At 38.0% G+C, this 13,467-nt stretch overlaps 1 pseudogene; it reads left to right on the plus strand.

Annotated features, from left to right (window-relative positions):
* Positions 1–215: 215 nt before the first annotated feature.
* LOC147342356 (olfactory receptor 8B3-like) lies at positions 216–1,218 on the plus strand (annotated as a pseudogene).
* Positions 1,219–13,467: the final 12,249 nt, after the last annotated feature.

Below are 13,467 nucleotides of genomic sequence, written 5' to 3' on the forward strand. Positions count from 1 at the left end.
CAGTTGGTAAAGAATCCACATGCAATGAGGGAGAACAGGAACAATCCCTGGGTTGGGAAGATCCCCAGGAGGAGGGCATGGCAACCCACTCCAGTATTCTTGCCTGGGAGATTCCATTGAAAGAGGAGCCTGGCAGGCTGCAGTCCATGAGATCCCAAGAGAATTGGATAAAATTTAGTGACTAAAAAAGAAAAACAACAGTGCTCTTTTGTAGGATGCAATACTGTGGAAGGGCCAAGTTGTTCTCTAATGGAATCCTTTCTCCTGTGTCCACAGATTCCCTTAGAGAAGAATGGCTCCTGGAAATTATTCTTTTGTGACTGAATTTATTCTGTTGGGATTAACAGACCAACCAGATCTCCAACTCCCTCTATTCTTCCTGTTTTTAGGAATGTATATGATCACTGTATTGGGAAATTTGAGATTGATAATCCTAATTGCACTGAATTCACACCTACACACCCCCATGTACTTTTTCCTCTTTAACTTGTCCTTCAAATATCTCTGTTATTCTTCTGTATTTACACCCAAAATGCTGATTAACTTCACATCAAAGAAGAATTTTATTTCTTACATGGGGTGCATGGCTCAGCTCTACTTCTTCTGTCTTTTTGTCATTTCGGAATGCTATGTGCTGACATCAATGTCCTATGGTTACTATGTGGCCATCTGTAACCCACTTTTGTATAATGTTGTTATGCCCCCTAAAGTGTGTTCCAGCCTTATGCTTGGTTCCTACTTGATGGCATTTTCTGGTGCCATGGCTCACACTGGATGCATGCCAAGGCTAACCTTCTGTGATGCAAACACCATCAACCATTATTTCTGTGATGTCCACCCTTTGCTCCAGCTCTCCTGCACAAGTACCTATGTCAATGAGCTTGTAGTTTTCATTGTGGTGGACATCAACATCATTGTGCCCAGTTTCACTATCTTTGTCTCTTATGGCCTCATCCTCACCAACATCCTCCACATCAAGTCCACAGAGGGCAGATCCAAAGCCCTCAGCACCCAGTTCCCACATCATTGCTATTTCTCTGTTCTTTGGATCATGTGCCTTTATGTATCTCAAACCATCTTCTGCTGGGTCTATGGACGAGGAAAAAATTCTCTTCTGTCTTTTATATGAATGTGGTTGCCATGATGAACCCCTTGATCTATAGCTTGAGAAATAAAGTTGTGAAAACTGCTCTAAGAAAAACTCTAAGTAGGAGATAATTTTGAATAGACTAGAGTATTTCTCTGTGCAGCTGGTCAAAGGCAAGAGGTTTTGTGTTTAATCATAGTAATTTTATTGAAAATATTTCTAATTCTTTTTCACCATGTGGCAGAATATCTGAGTCATCTCTCAATTTATTTCCAGTTTTTCAGAATAGGTCTCTTTTTTCTTGCCCACTAGCACAATTTCCTTTCCTCACTTTCTCCCTTTTATTAATATTATTCAAAAAATTATTAAATCTGTTTTTTCTTTCAGTTTGAATGTTTTTCCCTGTAGAAATAACAGACAGGTCTACTGATGATCAAATCATGGAACTTGAGATTTACATTGTGTCTTCATGGATATCTTATCCACAACCTGCCATTGGAAGCATGAATCAATGTTTTCTCTTCTCTTCCTTCTTGTCTTCCTTGAGCAAGAATGTATTTCATTTAATCCCTGAGATATAGGTTACATAATGACTGTTACATAAATACTTAACAAAATTGTTAAGTATAAACAATTTTGTTTTTGCTGACAGTACACATTTTGCTTTTTTCACAAAGAATTTTCTTACTTTTATACAGCCAGTCCTTCACATAACAGATTGTTAACATATCCTACCTGGATGGGAAAGTATAGCTCAGAGTAATTATTGCTTTATTACAGTTGTATATCTTTTAATGAAAACATCTAGACTAAATTCAATTTTATGATTTAAAATCTATTAATCTCAGTATACTTTGCTTATACTTTATCTTATTTTTTTTGTTTCAGTAAACATGGCGCAGAAGAAAATATTCTAATTTGAAATTTGACTGTGTTTTGTCCCTGGAGGGGTACTTTTTAGTTGTTTTTTGTTTATGAAAATAGTTTATTTTGTTCTTGTTGTTGGGAAATGGGAGGCCTTATGAATCTGAATATTGGGGAGATGACTGGCTTAAGTAAGAATGTTATTTCTTCCAAAAAATAAGAAAAATAAATGGAACACTTGCAAGTGTTTTTAATGCAAGGAACAGGGCTATGGGAGATTAAAGAGTCCAGAATCCTGTCATGAGCCCAAGCCACGTTGTCAATAAATAAGAGGTTTTTGGGGGGAGTTCTCATGAGGCTTAGGAATTGTATTTAAACATGGGTTTTTACCTAGTCCATCTAGTACATTAACTATTTAGTCCATAAAGCTTTCATAAACTTATGATACACAGCAACAAATCAATAGCAGTGTTTTTTGAAATGAGGGTAGAAAAGTTGTGGTTACATATGAGGAGAAAGTTAGAGGACTTTTTTCAGAAGATAAAATAATTATTAGTGATTAAAACTCAAATTAGGGGTAAGGAATCTAGGATATAAATTTTTAAAAATAAAAGCCTCTTTTTTATGATTCTCCTCTTTTTTTCTGAAGGCCTAGAAATATGAAGGAGATCACAAGATTTCTGTGGGTAGGATGAAAACTTATTTGATAATTAAAAAATTAAACTCACTAACCTCCATCACTGTGTGTGACATGGGCAAAACTAAATCATTTCTGCTTTTGTTGGCTACTTCCTCATGGATTTTCAGTTTTAAAATCCTCAAATTGCTGTTAGAAAATGATAATTTGAAAGAAATATTTAGAGACTAGCTCAAGTTATGACTGTCTTTTAGGATGTTGGATTACTTTCCTTTTGAGAAAATATGGGGAAATAGTTACTCTAAAATGCTTAAATGACTCTGAGCACAGTTGATCATTTATGTCCTACTCTTTGTGACGCAGTGGACTGTAGCCTGCTGACTCCTCTGTCCATGAAATTTTCCAGGCAGGAATACTGGAGTGGGTTGCCAGAAGTTTGTTACATATGCTGAGGTACGTACCCTCCATGCCTACTTTCTGGAGAATTTTTTTGTCATAAATCAGTGCTGAACTTTGTCAAAAGTTTATTGTGCATTTAATGAGATGATCATATTGTTTTTATTCTTCAATTTGTAGATGTAGTGTATCACATTGATTGATTTGCAGATATTGAAAAATCCTTGCTTCCCTGGGATGAATCCCACTTGATCATGGTATATGACCTTTTTAAAGTATTGCTGGATTCAGATTGCTAGGATTGTGTTTAGGATTTTTGCATCTATTTTTCATCAGTAATATTGGCCTATAGTTTGTGTGTGTGTGTGTGTGTGTGTGTGTGTGTGTGGTATCTTTGTCTAGCTTTGCCAGCATGTCTTGCTGGCCTCATAGAATGAATTTGAAAGTTTTCCTTACCTATCAACATTCCTCCAAAGAACTCAGTCTTCTCAGAGTAAGAGGAGGTGAAAGTAGATTGTAAAATAATTACCAATTTGTTCTCCCTTAGTATTATAAAGTTTTCTGCAATTAAAAATGTTGGGCATATATTTCCAGGATTGTAATCTGATTTTTAGTATTTTTCTTAAGAGCCCTCATCTGGTAAATTCCCTAAAGCAATTTTTTTTTCTTAATTATTTCAAATCTTATCCAAGTCAAAAATTCCCACCAATGGGAGCTGGTTACTTAGATTATCTTGAAAACATTTTAAAATGATTCCAAAACATTTCCAAATGATAAAATCCCCAATCTCTGACAAGGACCTACTCAGAGACAAATAACCTTCTTCCTTAATTCACAGGGAGAGTTATCAGAAATTGATTTTTCTTTTTTTTTTTTTTTTAGAAATTGATTTTTCACACTGTGGTAGTATTCATTCAGAAGAATACTGTTACTTTTAGGACAGATGAAATTAGTAAGGCTTTCTTTTCCCCTTTAGGAAAAAGACCTTTAGACCCAATATTCTTTTTCTTCATCTATCATCTATTATGTTGTAGACTGTTTGGCGAATTCATGATCTAACAGATCTCATAGGCAAGAAACTGTTCCTGTAAGTGGTTCATTGATAGGATAGTTGATATCGTAAATAGCATAAACCCCAGATTAATGCACTTTTCAAATAACACATGTACTGTTACGCTGTGGGATTTGTGTAAGACACATTTCTGCATCCTATTTTTCATTCTTTCATCTGTTCAGAAATTTCTGGCTATGGAATCTTTTTGAGGAAGTGAAAGGGCACTCAGATATGCCCACTTGGTTCTGAAGAGGACATGAAAACTGAGCACTGATCACATAAATCATGGATTGACAGGTCCTTTTTCTGCTTCATTATCTTTACTTAGGGTCTGAGAAACACAGTTAGTTTAGTCAGCTTTTAATACATCATAACTTCCACTGGGATCTTTACTGTGTATAATCAGACTTTCTTTGAGATGGAGAGCCAGGACTGGTACAAGAATTTCCCTGAAGAGAGCCTAATGTCTCTTATTTAATATTAACATCATAAGCATTTGTGAAGTTTCCTGGGGGCATTTCTAACCTCTGTTCATAGAATTAGTAATTTTTTCTTTACATTGGATTCTTTTCGAAAATGCTACATCATGAACCATACCTTCTCTTACCTAATTTAGTTAGACTAGTAGATTTAAATATTACACAATATATTAGAAAGATTCAAAACAAGAGGTACGGAGCTATGAAAAAATTTCAAAAAACCCCAAAATTTTAAATGGCATACTCTTAATTTTCATTCGTTAGGAATTCAGTACCTGTTGGTCTTTTCCATCCCTCTCTTAGGAATTGTTATGAAAATAAATAAATAAATCACTTAATTTTGGTAGTACAAGTTACTGTTTTGTCTGTGGGGAAACTACTTTTTTTGAGCAATTTGAAGATTTTTTTTTTTGAGAGTTTGATGCTTTTCTACTAATAAGAGATTGTAAAATTATAATCTTCCCCTCCTTCCATTAAATGTAAGCAATGTGTGTATATAGACTTATAAATGTTTATTTTTCACATACAAACACATACATAGTTCTAAAATAGGTTGAACTTCCCAAAGCAATTGCATTGTCTCAGAAAAGTAAACATTCTCCAATTTTCTTTTTTTAGGTTTTTCAGAAGGTTAAAATTTGTACAATAGTTAACTGGTGCAAAATACTTCATAAATCAAACTGGTCTTTTTATAGCTTCTCATCAAAGGTTACTCTGACTCAATTTATTATTTAGTTTTAACCAAGATTTAATCATAACTTTGAGAAGTATATTTTTATTATATTGCTTGAATTTTCAAGTGAGTAATGGAGAACTGAAAGGTTGTTGCTGAATCACAAAAGACATCAGGATTCTTGGCCTCTGGAGGAGAAGAATTCAATTCAAGGCCAGAGACAAGGCTTGATTGCTCAGAGCTTTTGTGTAATAAAGTTTTTAGACATCAGAAGGGGGCAAAAGAGTACCCCTTGCTAGTCTTTAGCCTGATGTTATATAGCTATTAGCAATCTGCTAATTAAAGAAAGGAAATGTCTCAAAACTCAGAGAATGGCAACAGGGCCCTCACCCACAACATGCATTGAGATAACATTGGCATTCCAGGCCACAAAATGATTGACATGAATCTTGAAGAAAGGCAGATTTCCATACAAATATATAGTTTAATTAACACAGATTAGGAGAACAATGTATGAGTATAACATACTGGTTTATCAGGTGGAACCAACTTGCTGCTGCTGCTGCTGCTGCCAAGTCGCTTCAGTCGTGTCTGACTCTGTGCAACCCCATAGATGGCAGCCCACCAGGCTCCCCCATCCCTGGGATTCTCCAGGCAAGAACACTGGAGCAGGTTGCCATTTCCTTCTCCAATGCATGAAAGTGAAAAGTGAAAGTGAAGTCTCTCAGTCGTGTCTGACTCCCAGCGACCCCATGGTCTGCAGCCCACCAGGCTCCTCCGCCCACGGGATTTTCCAGGCAAGAGTAGTGGAGTGGGATGCAATTGCCTTCTCTGGGAACCAACTTGAAGACAGAGTAAATGCATAGTACATTAGCCGCTGAGCGCTGAAGAACTGATGCCTTTGACCTATGGTGTTGGAGAAGACTCTTGAGAGTCCCTTGGACTGCAAGGGACTTGGATCCAACCAGTCCATTCTGAAGGAGATCAGCCCTGGGTGTTCATTGGAAGGACTGATGCTAAAACTGAAACTCCAATACTTTGGCCACCTCATACAAAGAGTTGACTCATTGGAAAAGATTCTGATGCTGGGAGGGATTGAGGGCAGGAGGAGAAGGGGACAACAGAGGATGAGATGGCTGGATGGCATCACCGACTCGATGCACATGAGTTTGAACTCCTGGAGCTGGTGATGGACAGGGAGGCCTGGCATGCTGCGATTCATGGGGTCACAAAGAGTCAGACATGACCGAGAGACTGAACTGAACTGACTGAAGACAAACACTTCCATAAGAAAAATGCATTGGTTAGCTTAAGGTTTGAGAAAAGTTAAGTTCAGGTGGAACCAGGTGTCATTATGGCAACATAAAATTTTAAGAGAAACCTCTTTTTTTTTCTAATTTAAATTGATTTGTTTTAATTAGAGGCTAATTACTTTATAATATTGTATTGGTTTTGCCATACATCAACATGAGTCCACCACGGGTGTACACGTGTTGCCAATCCTGAACCCCCCTCCCCCCTCCCTCCCCATAGGATCCCTCTGGGTCATCCCAGTGCATCAGCCCCAAGCTTCGTGTATTCTCTTTTTATATTTGTATACAGAAGGGGAAAAAATATAACACTAGTTTGTTTCTTCCTACCGCTTAAAAGAGAGATAAAAAATGTGACACTTGCAGCCTATTTCCTCCATTTGGAGACCCCTGGCCTTTCTGCCTGTTACCCTCTCATAACCATAGAAGGTACTTGAACTAGAGAGGGATAGAGCAATGATTTCAAACTTCGGTCTTTATGGCTAAATAAGAGTGAGTTTAACAACAAAGTTTATGGCTAAATAAGAGTATGTTGGAAAATGCTAAAATAATCATTAGAAGCCACTAAAGTTCAATATTACAATGAAGTGAAGTAAAGTCACTCATTCATGTCCGACTCTTTGCGACCTCATGGACTGTAGCCCACGAGGCTTCTCCATCCATGGAATTTTCTAGGCAAGAGTATTGGAGTGGGTTGCCATTTCCTTCTCCAGGGGATCGTCCCTACCCAGGGATCAAACCCTGGTCTACCGCATTGCAGGCAGACACTTTACCGTCTGAGCCACCAGGGGAAAGCCAGAAGTTGTGTGATGGCAAGGGACATGGGTGGAGGTCATTGTGGTTGCAGATGTTGTGATTTGGTGTAAGAAAAGTGTTGAATATATTCTGATGGTTCTTAGAGAAAAATAACATGATTTTCAGAAATATTTATTGAGTTTCTTCTATGTACTCTGCATTGTCTTAGATCTAGAAGCCATATAGTAAACAAAATAGAAGAAATGTTTTTCCTTATAGAATTTACAATTTCTAGAGAAACACAGATATTCAGGGGGCAAAAAAGTCTGATGAGTGTTATGGTGGAGAATCTAGTGGCATTTATGAGCACAGATAATGACAACTGACATTTATTGACTATTTACCATATTCCAGATACTTTCTCAACCAGTTCACTCGGGCTTCTTCCATTTAATTAACACAGTAGCCCAATGAATGAGAGGTTATTTTACTGGATGGAACAGAAAGAGAAGTCACTTGCCCAAGGAGTTATAGTTTGTAAGTAGAAAATTAAGATTCACAACACTCCAATTCGATAATCCCTACTCTTTTCTGTGATGAGAAGAAATTGATAACTTCAGTTACTGAAATGTTACAGAAAATGACCCAGTGGGAGAATCAAGTATAAATTTCAAGTAAGTGTTTTTAAAAGTATAAACTATAGAAGGAAAATGTTGAGCTGCTAAGCCATGTCTGACTCTTTGTGACACCATGGACTGTAAACCACCAGGCTCCTCTGTTCACGGGATTTCCAGGTAAGAATATTCGAATAGGTTGCCATTTCCATCCAAGGAGATCTTCTGACCCAGGGATCAAACCTGTGTCTCTTGAATTTGCAGGCAGTTTCTTTACCACTGAGCCACTGGGGAAGCCCCATAGAAGGAATATGCAACATTGCAAATTATTTCAGAGATATTCTAGAGAGGGAAGAACTGATATGAGTTGCTGCAACACTTGAAAATTTTCAGATAAAGAAATAAGGAAACCTGGAAATAAGAGCCTTACAGAAAATATATACATTTGGGAAATGGGAATAAAGAGGGAATTAAATAGTAGCTTTTCCTTCAGAGATGAGCATAATGAGGAGATGAGAATTTACTTCAGATTTACACTGAGGGATGTACAATACCTAAAATGAAAAGGAGTAAAGCAGTGAGCCCCCAAGAAACAAAAGACAGGTCATGATCCAAGACATATAATTGCCTTATTCCCATTTACACATATAATCTACACCCTGAAGAAAAGACAAGCTTCTAGCCTATTTTTAACCAAATGCATCACATCATTAAACACACATTAAATCTTCTGTGTTTAATCAGGTAGCAAGTATAATAATAAAAAGGCTTTTTTTTTCCTCTGCTGCTTGAAAGGACTGAAAATAATTATCAGATTTTATATTAGCTAAGAAAAATTTCCAAGGAATATGTCGACATAAGTCTAGGCTATCTCCCTTAGAATCAAAGGAATTAAGCCTCAAGAATCTGAAAATGAATTTTCAGTATCAACTAGGTAGAGACCACTGATAAGAGAGCCAGCCCTGAGGTTTTCTGAACTAAGGAGGGTACGTTTCTGAATTCAGTTTACAACATATAATCCTTGTTTTGAGATGGAAATCCAGGGATGCAAATATGCCTGTTCTCTCCCATTTTGTGTACTTCTGAGACTCAAGTAAAGTTTGTGGCAAAATCTCTTCAGGGGATTGGTCAGAGAATATTCAGAGTCATTGAGGGGCTCAAAGAGTATATCAATCAGGAAGTCTCTTCTAAGTAGGTGGAACTCTCAGTCTTCTACCTTTGTAGTTTTTACACTCTAACAAAGGAAGTAACTTAACTTCATGAGGATTCTGGTGCCTTCATTTTGTATTAAAAGCAGAATTCTTGGTTCCTACCAGTCAAGACTAATCTGCATTGGAAGCTAGCACCAGGTTGCTGGGAACACTGCCTCTGATTTTCCTGGTGAGGGAAGAGTTGAGGTGAATGAGGAAATGTTGAGAGGAAAGTAATACACCCCTGTCCTGACCAACAGTTCTTCTCCCTTGGTTTTTCCAGTGTCATCTTTGCCTGTGGTCTTCCCACTATAGGCTAAGTTTGTGACGTCTTTGTTATATTAGCTTACAAAAGCTCTGATGAAGTGAAAGTCCATTTCACTCTGTATCATGATAATGATAAAGGTAAACTCAGTGGGTCTAGGTAGGGTCTAGGCTCATGCATTGCCATTTATACATTCTACCTTAGGATGAAATATTATGAGAAGAACTGAGTTGTTTTCTAATGCTACCCATTTCTTGTGAGTCCACAGATTCCCTTAGAGAAGAATGACTGGAAATTACTCTTTTGTGACTGAATTCACTCTGTTAGGATTAACAGACCAATCAGATCTCCAGCTCCCCCTGTTTTTCCTGTTTCTGATTATGTATATGGTCATTGTGATGGGAAATATGGGGCTGATAATTCTAATTGGGATAAGTTCACACCTACACACCCCCATGTACTTTTTCCTCTTTAACTTGTCCTTCATAGATCTCTGTTATTCTTCTGTGTTTATACTCAAAATGATGATTAACTTTGTATCAATGAAGGATATTATTTCTTATGTGGGGTGCATGATTCAGCTTTACTTTTTCTGTTTGTTGTTGTTGTTGTTGTTGTTGTTGTTGTATTTCTGAGATCTATGTGCTGATGTCAATGGCCTATGATCACTACGTGGCCATCTGCAATCACTTTTGTATAATGTTGTTATGTCCTCTAAAGTATGTTCCAGCCTTATACTTGGTTCCTACTTGGTGGCATTTTCTTGTGCAGTGGCTCACATTGAATGTATGCTGAGACTGACCTTCTAAGATGCAAACACCATCAACCATTATTTCTGTGACATCCACCCTCTGTTGCAGCTCTCCTGCACAAGTACCTACATCAACGACCTGGAACTTTTCATTGCGGCAGGTACTAACATTATTGCACCCAATCTCAACATCTTCGTCTCTTACCTTCTTATCCTTGCCAACATCCTCCACATATGCTCCATGGAGGGAAGAAAGCCTTCAACAATTGCAGTTCCCACATCATTGCTGTTTCTCTGATCTTTGCATCATGTATATTTATGTACCTCAAACAATCTTCTGCTGGGTCTATGAATGAGAGAAAGATCTCTTCTCTCTTTTACAGCAATGTGGTTTCCATGATGAATCACTTAATCTACAGCTTGAGAATAAAGATGTGAAAACTGCTCTGAGAAAAAATCCGAGTACAAGAGATTTGATTAGAAACTATCCCTCTGTGCAATTAGTCACAGGGCAGGAAGAGTCTGTGTTTAATTAAAATAATTTTAATGACAATATTATTTCTTTCTCACCATGTTGAGGAAAATTTGAACCTTCCCAATTTATTTTCAGTTTTTGTAGAGTAGATCTTTTCTCTTTTCACACCATTTGCACAATTTCCTTTCCTCTTTTCCCACTTATTATACTAGTAAGTGGGAGATGAACTCCCCAGGTCGGTAGGTGCTCAACATGATACCAGAGAACAGTGGAGAAATAACTCCAGAAAGAATGAAGAGATGGAGCCAAAGTAAATAATAACACCCAGTTGTGGGTATGATTGGTGATGGAAGTAAAGTCTGGTGCTGTAAAGAACAATATTGCATAGGAACCACGAATGTTAGGTCCATGAATCAAGGTAAATTGGAAGTGGTCAAAAGGGAGATGAAGAGAATGAACATCGATAGTTTAGGAACAAGCAAACTTAAATGGACTGGAATGAATGAATTTAACTCAGACAACCATTATATCTACTACTGTGGGCAAGAATCTATTAGAAAAAATGGAGTAGCCCTCATAGTCAACAAAAGAGTCAGAAATGCAGTACTTGGATGCAATCTCAAAAACAACAAAATGATCTCTGTTCATTTTCAAGGCAAACCATTCAATATCACAGTAATCCAAGTCTATGCCCCAACCAGTAATGCTGAAGAAGCTGAAGTTGAACAGTTCAATGAAGACCCACAAGACCTTCTAGAACTAACACCCAAAAAAATATGTCCTTTTCATTATAAGGGACTGGAATGAAAAGTAGGAAGTTAAGAGATACCTGGATTAACCTGAAAATTTGGCCTTGGAGTACAAAATGAAGCAGGGCAAAGGCAAATAGAGTTTTTCAAAGAGAACTCACCCTCTTCCAAGAACACAAGAGAAGACACTACACATGGACATCACCAGATGGTCACTACTGAAATTAGATTGATTATATTCTTTGCAGCCAAAGATGGAGAAGCTGTATATAGTCAGCCAAAATAAGACTGGGAGCTGACTGTTCCTCAGATCATGAACTCCTTATTGCAAAATTCAGACTTAAAGAAAGTAGGGAAAACCACTAAACCATTCAAGTATGACCTAAATCAAATACCTTAAAATTATACAGTAGAAGTGACAAATAGATTCAAGGGTTTAGATCTGATAGACAGAGTGCCTGAATAACTATGGATGGAGGTTCATGACATCGTACAGGAGGCAGTGATCATGGCCATCCCCAAGAAAAAGAAATGCAAAAAGGCAAAATGGTTGTCAGAGTAGACCTTGCAAGTAGCTGTGAAAAGAAGAGAAGCTAAAAGCAAGGAGAAAAGGAAAGATATAAGCATCTGAATGCAGAGTTCCAAAGAATAGCCAGAAGAGAGAAAAAAGCCTTCCTCAGTAATCAATGCAAAAAATAGAGGAAAACAATAGAATGGGAAAGACTAGAGAAGGCAATAGCAACCCAGTCCAGTACTCTTGCCTGGAAAATCCCATGGATGGAGGAGCCTGGTGGGCCGCAGTCCATAGGGTCGCGAAGAGTCGGACACGACTGAGCATCTTCACTTTCACCTTTCACTTTCATGCATTGGAGAAGGAAATGGCAACCCACTCCAGTGTCCTTGCCTGGAGAATCCCAGGGATGGTGGAGCCTGGTGGGCTGCCGTCCATGGGGTTGCACAGAGTCAGACACGACTGAAGAGACTTAGCAGCAGCAGCAGAGATCTCTTCAAGAAGATTACAGATACCAAGGGAAAATTTCATTCAAAAATGGGCACAATAAAGGACAGAAATTGTATGGACCTAACAGAAGCAGAAGATATTAAGAAGAGGTGGTAAGAATACACAGAAGAACTGTACAAAAAAGGTCTTCATGACCAAGATAATCACGATGCTGTGATCACTCACCTAGAACCAGACATCCTAGAATCTGAAGTCAAGCGGGCCTTACAAAGCATCACTATGAACAAAGCTAGTGGAGGTGATGGAATTCCAGTTGAGCTATTTCAAATCCTGAAAGATGATTCTATGAAAGTGCTGCATTCAATATGCCAGCAAATTTGGAAAACTCAGCAGTGGCCACAGGACTGGAAAAGGTCAGTTTTCATTCCAATCCCAAAGAAAGGCAATGCCAAAGAATGCTCAAACTACTGCACAATTGCATTCACTTCACACGCTAGTAAAGTAATGCTCAAAATTCTCCAAGCCAGGCTTCAGCAGTACATGAACCATGAACTTCCAGATGTTCAAGCTGGCTTTAGAAAAGGCAGAGGAACCAGAGATCAAATTGCCAACATCCGTTGGATCATCAAAAAAGCAAGAGAGTGTCTGTTTGGACCTCATTAAAAAAAGAAGAGGGAATCAAGGTAGAGTGTTTACATGTATAACAGAGTTATACCTTTTAGTGTTTGCTTTTTTGTGTTATACACTAAAGAAATTATGAGAGAAAGGATAATTATATTGAAGTTGTACTGCTGAGAGTTAAACAGGCAAGCTGAGAATTTCTCCTGTGTCTATGTAACAGGAGAGCTTCTCCCTGATGGCTCAGATTATAACGAGTTCGATCCCTGGATTTGGGAAGATTCCCTGGAGAAGGAAATGGCAACCCATTCCAATATTCTTGTCTGAAGAATTCCATGGACAGATGAGCCTGGCAAGTTACAGTCCATTGGGTCAAAGGGTTGGACATGACTGAATGACTAACACTTTTTTCCTGCCCTCCCCCCTCCACCCAAATCTGTGTGAAAGCATGGGCTGTCTGGGTAGTTACGGAAATCAGAAAGAAAATTTACTAATTTTACTAACTCCGTCCCCCACTCTTTTACACAACCTCCCTATAAACAAACACAGAGACAGATATACACAGGTGGCCTTCAAATCTTCTGTTTTGTGAAATCAAAACATCTTCTG

Source organism: Bos grunniens, chromosome 29 (assembly GCF_055505025.1).
Source record: "Bos grunniens cultivar Pamir isolate PY7600 chromosome 29, Bosgru_T2T1.0, whole genome shotgun sequence".
Lineage (NCBI taxonomy): Eukaryota > Metazoa > Chordata > Mammalia > Artiodactyla > Bovidae > Bos > Bos grunniens.